This window comes from Halictus rubicundus, chromosome 10, assembly GCF_050948215.1.
Source record: "Halictus rubicundus isolate RS-2024b chromosome 10, iyHalRubi1_principal, whole genome shotgun sequence".
Classification (NCBI taxonomy): Eukaryota; Metazoa; Arthropoda; class Insecta; order Hymenoptera; family Halictidae; genus Halictus; species Halictus rubicundus.
This window is the reverse complement of record NC_135158.1, coordinates 6683411-6695651: the sequence shown is the minus strand read 5'-3', so window position 1 is coordinate 6695651 and position 12241 is coordinate 6683411. Positions and strand designations below refer to the sequence as shown.

The following is a 12241-nucleotide window of genomic DNA, read 5'->3' as shown; positions in this document are numbered from 1 at the left end:
TCCGCAGCTCGACTCGCACCCGCAGTCGGTATCCGAAGACGAGCCTAGGGACTCTACCACGCCCAATCGGAGTCGTCCGCGCGTCTAACTTTGTCTCTGTCTGTCATCGTGGGGTGGAGGCGTCGTCGTTCGGTGTCCCAACACCCTCCCCTCCGCTCGCCCCGCCGCTCCCCACCTAACCTCTTTTGATCCGTGGCGGTGCATCGCGGCTCGGAACGGAGCATGCCAGTCAGTCGGTTTTTATCCAGCGGACGGGACGGTGCTGGCGGCGGTTTGGCGCGAGTGGCAGCAGCGGGTTCATACGATCGGACAGTACGAACCGTCCCTGAGCCGCGTTCGGTGAAACGTTCCGGTTTTGAAAAACGAAAGAGTAAACAACGGGGCGAAACCGAGGGAACCCAAAAATCAGAAAGTAAGCGGAATACAGTTTCCACGGGTTGATCGCGTGATATATTCGGTCGGGCCGGGTACGGATCTCGTGTTGGTGTGTTGGTGGTGTCGGGGGGCGAGGAACGGGGCGCCAGGAGTGTGTGAAAGAATCCTCGTGGCCACGGAGGGATCGAAGCTACCAGCGGAGGTGCACGGAGGCGGTCGGCCATTGCGCTTTCTTCGTGTCGCCGTTGCCACCGCGCGGTGCTCTGCCATCGGTGCGTGTTGCATTTATATGCCGGGTGTACCGACACCGTACACCCTCTGTCTTTTACACCCCCGAGCACACCCTGCCCCTCGTGGGAAGCGTCGATCGTTTACGCCCGTCTCGTGTTTCATGGAAAACGAGGCCCGTGCTGACTCGTGCCCCGTGACGTGCGGCACACACCACTCGCTCGGTCGGTAACAGAGCGTCCTCCTCTTTTTTCGTGTTCATCCTCCTCGTTTTCACAATTCCCTATACATCTTAGTCTATCTTTCTCTCTCTCTTGCTCCCCTATTTTTCAGAATATTCTCGGAAGCATGTGCGCCTCGTCTAGATCCACGCACGAACCATCAGTCTCGAGGTATCCTTGGCCCAAAGGAGGATAGTCTACTCGCGTGACAGTTTTCGACCGGCGGCGTCTCGTGACCCCAGCCGCCGGAGTCACGTTTCGATCACGGGAATATTTAGGCGGGCTTCTCTCACCGCCTTCTAAACGTTCCCAAGTTCATGGCCGAACAGGTGCTACGATCTTCTTCACTCACGTATTTACATTGCCGCTGTCACTTTTGCGTTCAATTGCAAACACCCCCCTCCCCCCTCTTTCTCTCTCTCGATCGGGATCCCTCCTAATCGCAAGAGAGCGTGCGTCGAATTAGAAACGATCGCCGAGAAATTCGGTTAATTGCCGGCAGCTAGCGGACACTGGGTAGCTCTTTGGCGCTCGCGACGATTTGATTTTTCGGTGCGATGCACTCGCATAAGAGGCGGTTTTGTGCTGCGGTCTACGCCGGGCACAATGTCTACCCGCGATTCGCGGGCAAAAGTTCTCGACTCTCTCTCTCTCTCTTTCTCGGATCCCTTTCAATGAACTCGCCCGCGCGCTCTCCGGCTGGCATCGGCGGTCATTGTCTCTCATTCAGTCGCCCCTGTCGCGTTCGCGAGCTTTCCACTCTCGTTGCACGCTCGCCCCGTGCTTTTTCGCCATTGCCGCGTGTCAGACTCTCCTTTACCCGGCTGTACCGTTAGCGGAAAAATTCGGCTTTGTCCCCGGCAGAAAGAACAGCCCCCACGAGGCTCTTCGAGCCATGTTTCCCCCCTCGTCAGACAGGTATGCCAGCGTCGTTGTCCATTGGAAACTTGCGACGGGTGCACCGTTCAATGTTTACTCCCGCTATCTCTCCGAAGGGGTTAGTCAATATGTATAAACAGTTTGCATTTTAATGACCCTCCGTACGTTTCCGTCCAACTAGCACACGTACTGCTGCACAGACATCCGAATACGCATTTATTTCTCCTTTCAGCGGTTTTATTGTGTCGTAAGAAATGCACCGATACTCTTCAATTCTTGTAGGCTTTTTATTGTTTAAAATTACAGTCAAACCTGTTTTTGCGCGGTAGATAGGGACCGCATAAAAGATTCATAAATAGCTATAACAAATAATTTTTTACAACATATTAGAGAAAATTTTTTATGCGGTGGAGAGGGACCGCATAACAAAAAGTCTCACTTAGAAAATATGTCAAAGATTTACGAAATAGCGAGAAAGGGCTTTCCAAACGAAATAAATAAATTACACATGGGAACATTGAAAAAAAATTTTATTTACAATACTACTCGTAGTCCAAAACGCGCATTTCTTTGTGATTAGAACGTTACAAGGGTGTTATAATGCCAACACCGTTGGAATTCATATACCGCATAAACAAAATCGCACAAGAAAAAAAAAAGAAAAGGACCGCACAAAAACAGGTTTGACTGTACACCGATTCCTGTCATAAATGCATAAAATCCACGATCTATCGATAACATTCATAAATACGTTTATCATGCATAAGTATGTTTATATTAACATGCTAATTCTATTTTTATTGAACACGATGGTTAATGAGTAATATACAACAAATCACATGAGTATTCGTACCCTCTATTAAATAATGATTTTGATCCTCCGGGTCAGGACAGACCCCGTCATCCGCTGCCGATTTGTCAATGAATTAGAATTACGTAGGCGTGTGAATTATTTGAAGTCTGATGCAGGAATTGATAATCGAGAAACGAATTGTAGAATGCTGAGTAGCGTAGTCCAAAATCGTAATTTGCAATGTAGATTCTACACTATAGTCTTTTATCTGGCCTTAATCAACAGTTGTTCGTTTACGGTTGCGTACTGCATGCAATCTGCAAGAATTAAAACGGCTATTAGGAAACCGTAACTGCTAATCGTCGATTTGAAATCTCGAATTTTCTTGTTCGTCGACGTAAACGCCTCCGATTATCGTCGGTTGAATGTCATCGGACGGGATTCAAATTCTCCTATCGGAGGGCCGACCATGTTCTCTCTTCGTAGACCGAAAAAAGTCGTTACACCGAATATAATGTTCGTTTCCAGTAATTGCTCGATTCTTCGTTCCCCCGTCCGGCATCGGATAGCTGACTCGTGAAAGAAGAGGAGTGCGCCAGATAGGATATCCGATTTGCATTTAAAAGGTTTTTCGTTTCCGTATTATTGGAAACCGTGCTACGTATTTTGTTGCGCTCGTGCTGTCGGAACTTTGATCGTCGACTTCTGTCGCGCATGTTGATCGGCCCTTTCCTGTTCGACCGGCGACCATTCACGCTGATACGGAACAATTAATTTCATCCCCCCCCCCCCCTTCGGTCCCGTCACCCTTCCACTAGTTACATTCTACGTATTCTGATACTTTTCTTCTGTCGTCTAACATTTCTATTTACCATATGATATTTTCCAACTGTAGACTACATAGGCAGGGGCACAAATTGCCCCGTGGGGCACTGTTCCGGCTCCGTCGAGGGTCATGGCAAAATAGTTTTATATCGTCGAGTTTACAGTCTCAAATGATTTTGCAGAGAAGAGCTTTCTTGAGTCTGTGTTACGGGTTACAGGATTACTCCTTAGGGCACAGCAAGCGTTTCGGGCTCAAATTGCCCCGTGGGGCACTGCTCTCACTCGATCGAGGGTCGGAACACAGTAGTTTTATATCGTTGAAATTGCAACTTTAACTTACTTTACAGAGCAGAACTCTCTGGAAATAGCCGTGGCACACAGATTGTCCCTCTGGGCCCAATGCGCTCTCATTGGGCGCGAATTGCCCCATAGGGCACTGCTCTGACTTCATTAGCAACTAGATCAAAGTACTTTTGAACCACCTTAGCAAGCTTTTTTGGTGCATTTAATTTGTTCCATCGAACCCGAATCGTTTGGTGGGTCCCGAATTTTCCGTGGGCCGAATTCAAAACGCCCGACGTGCCCACGGAAAGAAGACAGCACTGCCAGTGATATCTAACGCGGGTTTTCTCCGTCGCTCCATAACGGAGCCCCCCGTTAGTCCTCTCTTTCCAGCGTATAACGGCCCGACGTTCGCCGATATCGTTCGTTACGTATGAAACCCATTACCGGCTGACACGTCACGGATGCTTTTAACGGATGTCAACATTCCTGCATATACGCGCGATGGGACACCGCGATTGATCGATTATTGGCAGTTTCTATTTCCGCATATAATCCGGCAGCGAGCCGGTCGACACAAAACAAATATACACGACGGTGACCCGTTCCATGATGACTACCACGAGAAAGAGAGAGAGAGAGAGAGCTGTTTTGCAAGCGAACACGTTCGAAGATCGTTTCGAACTCGCATTCGCGAAGACAGGAGGGGAGAGGACTTAAACGCCATTGTTGCGCAAATGCATCGTCTCGAGAGGACACGAAGTTTCAGAGGGACAACCGGGAGCTTATTATTTATGAAACACGCGACCCGTTCCTCCTGCTTGGAAATACCAAGCGGTTCTTTCTTCCTTGTAGAAACAAACAAGCCAGCGTCCAGTTTGCACGGTGATTAATGGCGGTTGCCGCGGACAGGCCGAATTTACAGAAAAAAGTCTTTCTAATTCTGACGGCGACGGTAGCTGATGCACTGTTTGGGTATCGGACGGATTTGGGGAGAAACTGGTTGAAATTGATAACCATTTTGTTGGCGGTTTGGTTTTTTTTTTTATTCTGTATTAATCAATGCCTGGATAGTCGATTTCTTTGATTATGTAGTTTGTAGTATGTTGATAATATAGAATTTTTGTTACTTACTTTTTATGATTTTTTAATTCAGTATTTGAACTCGATTCTTTCCTCGAAGCAGCTTCCGTGAATTTCAGTGCTTTAATAAATATGTTAAATAGAAAATGAAATTTTACCGAACGAAATATAGTACTAATTTGTCTGTGCGCTTTGCAAGTAAATTTGCACAAATTTCAGCACTCATCCTATTTAGTGTATAAATTTGTCAGCACAACAATCTCCTGGGCAGTGCACCCTAGGGTAAATATTTTGACGAATAAAATGATATGCGTTGATCTCGCGTATCAAATATGTGTTTAAAATATTTGTTGGCGCGACAAGTAAATTTAAAGAGGCACTCGCATGATAACGCACGGGAGCATTAATGTTTGATGTACTATATTTATATTTGCACACGTAACAAATTAATCGTTTACAAATTAGAATACCTGTCGAATAAAGTATTATTTTACACGCCTATCGCGATAAATAAAATAACGTCAAGTTGTGCGCACAATTTTAAATCGAGGAAATGAATTCGCGGTAGTATTTCATGTATCGCAGATAGATTGTTTTGCTTGCCCGAGGACAACGCGATACGATCATTCACGCGGAAAGTAGTATCGCATCTCGGACAGGAAGACTGCGTAAATCGTTACTCTCCGTCTCCAGCTGGACGTCACGAGTCGACAAACAATTGAAGTAAATTAAATTCAACTTCATCAACTTCTGCAAATATTACGTCGCCGAATATGCATTTACCGATCGTGAGCTGCATACAAATTCCATTGCTCGAAGTGGGGGTACAATAAGAATTATTAATTCTACCGCGTAAGAACGACAACGCTTTAACACTAGGTTTACGGAGCATTAAAAGCGAGTATTTTACATTACTTTATAAAAATAAGAAGAATGTGTCTATCCAAGTTTTCAGCCATTTTGTAAATAATATATACCTAAGGAAATAAGTTTGTTGAGTAATTCCCCACGTAGATGGATCTTCACAATCTCAATAAATTAAAAATATTAGAACCCGCCATTTTGACGGGTCCCATAAACCTAGTGTTAATAAAACCCGTAATGTAGGACAATTGATGCAGGTCGTAAGCGAACTTCGTACAAACGTCAGTTTCTTTGTTGTTCTTCTCATTCGTCAGACTTGTTGCCAACAAAATCCATCTTCACCGGCGGTTCCGCCATGTTTCCAACGAAACCGGAAACGGACCGGTGTAAATGGATCGGAAGGGTACAATTCTCGGCTAGAGGACTCCTCGCCTGTAATCAAAGTGTCAATTTACAAATAAAATGGTGCGGATGGAAACGATTCGCGTTCGCCCGTTGATAAGCCACCGGGGCCCCCAGAGGTTGGCCCCGGCGTTGCTCTCAAGGCGACAGTGATTTTTATCGGAGGATAGAGAGGCGGAAAAAGCGTCGTTATTTCCTCCCGATGGTGGCGGCGTTTGCGCGCGTATTTTTCTTTTTCTGCCGGTTCGTTATCGTCGCTGGCCGCTTCCTAATCCGGTTTCGCGAAACAGGAATCGCGTCATCGAGAAAAAGCATTTAGAACTTTTAACGATCATCCGCCGTTCTCTCTTCTCTCTCTCTCCCCACACCCGAATCTCCGTGTCCCCGGGACACCTCTCCTTTTTTTTCGTCCGTTACTTAATTTAGAGCCCGTGTCGGGTTACCTATTCGTTAGCCGTCGCTGTTTAATAGGATTTACCCGGTGTAATGCAACAAGCCGGTGTACGGATCCACTTTGACGGGGAGTCCATCTAGTTCGAATCTAATTCCGAGGGGAGTTCGTTCGTCGGGCCCCGCGAGTCGCGACTGTAAATAAGGTTCGAATCGTTCGAGCCAGGAAGCTGCTGCAAATATTGCCAATTTAAACAACACTATTCGAGACGCTACTGAATAGTCCATTTTTTACTTCCCGGTTCAAGACGGTTATTGGGGCTTGTCGAATATTTTTCTTATCGATTCCACAGTGTGTTACGTCACTGTGAATTTTTATTGGACTGATCGGACCGTTCAGTTATTGCAAATTAATGTTTTGTGCCCTAGATCTACACCGAGAGGATTGATTTTTTATTCTGTGGAGGACTTTCTACATTTTTTTTTTTTTAGTAATTCTCGAGGGTGTATTATTCAAAGTTTTGAAAATTTTTTAGCAGTGAAAGTAGGAGAAGTAGTTGGCATTCTCTTCTGTAAAGAATTCGTTGAGTTAGAAGAATTTTGTTTCACGTGGTCTTTCGTTTAACATGACAGTATTTGTTGATTCATTGGTATATCATTTAGTGAAGATTAGATTAAAGCACATCCTCCAATATAATTGTTTTTTTTTATTGATGTTTATGCAACAATGTTGTTTAATTTCTGAATCATCGCCAGTGTCTAGATAAGAGAAAGATTGCTATTTCCTTTTGTTCGCATAACAGGAACTACGAATCGCATGCTTCCATGCAACAATAATAATAACAGACACTTTATCAATTAGCGCAGAGCGATTTCCGTAGTAGGTAACGGGAGTATAATTATGAATAAAAATAAACATTTATTTATTAAATTTCTTGTTCAATGTTGATCTCGGAACAGTGCGTTCATTGAGAAAAGATCGCGAAGAGCAAGCACACGAATTGAATGTAGAGCTTGATGCCAGCCATTAAAAACATTTAAAAGCGGACTTTTGATCTCACAGCCATAAATTTGAGAGCGATAAAATTGCAATGAACGACCGCGAAGAGTGGACACATTAGTCGAAGCTGTAATAAATTAGTCTATTTCTAAAAACAATTGTTGCAAAAAACACTCGAAAGAAACGAATAGCAGCCACAAATTTTAAACATAATTTTTACGATGGTGACTCCTTGACTTTTTTAGAAGGTTTGCCACATTCCAATTTCCAAGGATGGTTCCTTAAAAACTGGGAACAATTGTGAAATTCATTTCATAATCTGAAAAATTATTGAATATATATTCTTCATCTTTTTAACCCCTTGCTGTACAATTTTCCTCGCGCAATTTTTCAACGCAAGTTTTCTATCATTTCATACAAGGAAACGTAAAATTTATATCTATACCCCTACATTTATATCTACCTTATTGGTTGCATAAGAAGAGAATTTTATTCCGCCTTAAATGAGCGGTATAACCTTCGCAATTAGTAGATATTGTTTAAACTGTTTATCACGAGTCCGACTCGATATTATCATTTTAATGGGTTGGGACATAATTTGAAGATACTTTTTAGATTCTCTAAATACGTTTCCCATTTTGCAATTTAATCTACTCATTTTTATAATGAATGCATCGAATCCGCAGTCTAGTTATCACGCCTACACTGCGGTCGGTTGTGTGTCGTTATCTTTATCCGTGCACAGTGCACCTGCCGCGCAGTGCGCGCACACGTGCAGCGGCTGCACCGTGCACTCTCGCATGCAGAATGCGCGACGATAAATGCGTGTCTCTTGCACGCTGCAAATAAACGGGAGAGCCGCGCGGGGCATAGTGATTTTTCATACACGCCGCGTCCGCGAAACGAACGTTCGACTGCCGCGAATCGTCGCGATATCCTGCTGCTACCTGTCCCACCAAAGACAATGGCTGTAACGTCACGCTTCTACACAATCACTCTGTTCGCCTGCACCCTCGAGGACTCGAAATGTTTTTCAAATGCTGCCATACTCTGCGTTTTTAATAACGTATTCTGGAGCCACAGCAGACATCGTTATATTTCGGTGGCCGAATTTGGTAGACGGCCATTGTGATCGGTAGACTGCGGATTTTTATCCTAATTCTCGGCTTGATCGATTATTTTGGGGAAACGGGAGCGAGGGAATTATTTGTTCCGATGACAAGAAAATGACTTATGGTCAGACCGCTGATTTTTATCTAAATTCTTGCTTTAATCAATTATTTTACGAAAATGGACGGTACTAGGTCGAAACTTAAGTATGAATTATTTTAAGCATTTAAAGTCACTTGACTGGAAGTTAAATGAAATTGAACGAATAAGTCTAAGCATTCTAGTTTAATAGGGTGGAATTTATTTTTAAAAAATGTGCAGTTGCGTCGAGTTCCATTGTCAGCTGCTTCATTTGCACTTTTTTTATATTAATACGATTCAACGATGCAAATCGTGCCTGCAGGTGTTCATTTAGCTAAGATATGCCCTGGAGAAATATTCTTTAAGCCCAAAAGAGTCAAGAAAATTTTCACTCTAGCTAAACGAACTGATTAAAAGGTAACGCTGCACTTTATCCAGCTCGACCACTCTGGATAATGATTTTACTGAATTTTTCCCACCGAGGGTATAGCAATTGGTCTGAGTACTCCCCTATTTTTTATCCAACCCTAAATCGTAATCCATTGCAAGATTATCGTAGTCTTAAGTTTTCATTATTGGCACATCCACTGTTATAATATTAATTTGCTTCTATTGCAATCAACTAGATTACACTGCAAAGTGAAAAGTTCGCTATTCAGTAACTAGTAATGATAAATAATAACCAGTCTGCGGATTTTTATGTAGAATAAAGATTGGCTTCATCAATTCCGAGAAACGTTGGTTCCATAAATATGCATTTCTTTACTTCAATAATACCAATAAATTGAAAATAACAGTGTCCATTGATTGATCTGACATTTTCGCTGTTTGTATTTCACCCACTCACTTTTGCAATAATTGCATAATATCGGCAGTCTTTTTAATAACACCGATTTCTCCTACGAGGGAAATAAATGAACCTTTCATTTATAAAATCGATTGATTGCGCACAACAAACGGTATGGAAAAATTCATAAAAAAATAAGTATTTAAGATTGAGAAATATTTTAGTGCATTTTAATATTCAGGAAATTAATTTTAAATGTCAGAAGTTAATTAATCGGATGCTTTAGCAACAAAATAGAAAAGATTTAAAAGGTTTATTGGATTGGCCTGTAAAGAGCTCAAATGGTGTTTATGAAACGTGCAAAATTCGCGACGCAGTCAACATGTTAAAATACTCGACATTTTAACGGCCACAATAAAGATCATTTTCAGAAATAAAACTGATTTCTAGCTTCCGCGCAACAAGTACGCCAGCATCCGTATTTCGCGCGAAAGATCAATTTTGCAATAAAAATCGCGGCCGTGAAAGTGTTAACCTTTCGGCGTGCTAAAGGCCACCGTAATGGCACGTCAAGACGCTGTTGAAATGTTATGTTATTGCATAACAACGCTCGTGTATCGTTACACGAGTTCGATCGAGAGCCCTACCACTCGAATTAACACGCTCTCGAAAAAACTTTCAACAACGCGACGCGCGTAAAAATCGCCAATTTTCCGAGTGGAATTCTTCGAGTCGGTCGATACGATTTTACAACCTGTCGTACAGCGAAACTGTTTGTCGACCGGTGTCGTGACGAAAGAGCCTAACACGTGCATTGCCAGCGTCACACATTCGTGACGTGGAAACGGCAAATTAATTTTGCCTGCGTCGTTATTTACGTAGCACTCGGAAAATCAATGAGAAACTTCGTCGACAACAATTTTTCGCGCGTTTTCAGAGCGCACGCGAACATTCGCGAAAACAACATCGAAACTTCACATAACTTTATTTTCCATTTATTGAAACCGCTAACACGGAAGAAATAGGATTACTATTGCAATTTTGGTTCTCTCAAAACTGTCCGACGATGGGCAAATCTGCATAAAATTTTGCAGTCTTCTTTTTAGTATTGAAACTACTTTTAAATCATTGCAATTAGTCGATTGTCCAAAGTGTGTATTCCCGAAAGGAAGTTTCACAATTTACAAAATTATTTCAGTTACAGTTACTCGATGCGTTGAAATACACTTTGCAAGGAATGCAGCACGAAAATGTTTTCCTACTTTCGAAAACTAATTTTCTCCATTAACAATCCTATCATCGCGAACGCTATATTTTATGGTAACTACTTCCGAGGATCGTGGGATGGTTAAACAAATTTTGGACGCTACTTCCACGGTCCATAGTGCGATTTCGAGCGTGATACTTCATAGATTGCATTTCTCCTGTTGCAGAGTCCGCATCCCAGCAGCGCAGAAGCGACTTCCCCGAGCTCGAAGAAAGAAGCCTGAGGAACCTTCCGGTCTGACTGCAGGCTAACCGTTTTTGGCATTTGCAAATGGAAGAGGAGCGACTGTTATCCTTCGTCGACGCGTAACCAGCGCGGCTGAAGAGAGGAGAGCGTAGATTAGGCTCTTTTGTCGAGAGAAAGGGAGAGGGAACGTGGGCGAGAGAGGAGAGCCGATCCTCGAATATCAGTGATCGAAATCACGATCTCGAAGGATCTAGCGAATGCCCAGGCATCTGCCTTCGGTCGTCGAGGTGAAAGGCATTCGCTGGTACGTGCGATGCGAGAGTTGTCCGCTCGTACGTGAATCCGCGGTGCACACGTGACATTTTTACGATGCCACGCTGACAAGGTTCGGGGGATCAGCCGTGACGATCGTTAGCCGTGTGTGTCCCGAGCACGATTTCCGCTGGTATTTAAGAGAGATTTCTACGCTCGAAAGCTGCTCCGCTCTGCCTGCTGTTGCTGTTGCTTGCTACGCTGCACCTCGTTCAACGCGGTTTTACTCGACCGGTAATTTGAAAATGTTAAACGCAGCCCCAGATATTTCACGAGTCCCCTTGCTACCCCGTCGCACCCTCTGTTCGCTAATATATTTACCAGAATTGCTGGTACCGTGATTATATATGTCGCTTTCTCTAATCAAGACAGCTTCTTTGAAATATACAAGAATAAAACAGTCCGCGTACTACAGTTCCCAAAATAATATCATTGCCCGAAGCCGACTGTTGAACGTCCAAACAGTGATGCTATTAATTAACGTCAGACGTTATCCATCACTCCAGAAATAATCGAAGGGACCAGTTGCCTGTTGCCAATTACCCACGAGGGACCGAGCTCGAGTACCCAGCGCTAAACACCTCATAAACGATTCAGTTCCTCAACCTGTGACCGTACAATCTGAACCCCACCCCTCTTTCTGCCGAGTCTCGGAGCAAGATCGATGTACATACTACCTTCGTTCAACGGAAGATCAAATACAAAAGCGAACCAATAGGCCGCAGATTTCACGCGTTTACGACGAACCGGTTGTTCTTTGTATTTCACCTTTCGAAAACGTTAATAAAAATTCGATGACCGAACACAATCATCGGATTACAGGTGGAGGATCCAGAAGACCGAGGACAGACCCGAATGCTGTGCAACCCCATGAAGCCCATCACGGAAGGGCAGCGCGTAACGGAGCCCTAAGGTGTTGAACAAAGATCGACGTGGTTTACGCTGTCCAAGGAATATATCACGGGAAGTGTCTTCGTGACCCTGGATCCCGTTTGTATCACGAAGCCAGAAGGGACCGAGGCCGAAGAGTGAAATCCCACGATCGACGCTAGCAGAAGAGGACAAGAATCGGCTGTTGGCAGAGAAGGCCGACAAACCCTGCGTCGATTCGAGCATACATACCGGGGAAGAAGAGACAAGAGGAGGAGGTTCGTGT

General features: G+C 44.0%; 1 long non-coding RNA gene across 1 annotated transcript; it reads left to right on the top strand.

Annotated features, from left to right (window-relative positions):
- Positions 1 to 225: 225 nt before the first annotated feature.
- Positions 226 to 12177, top strand: LOC143358210 (uncharacterized). Its single transcript, XR_013082932.1, has 3 exons — positions 226 to 647; positions 10754 to 11319; positions 11908 to 12177. It is a non-coding gene; the product is annotated as an uncharacterized LOC143358210 (long non-coding RNA).
- Positions 12178 to 12241: the final 64 nt, after the last annotated feature.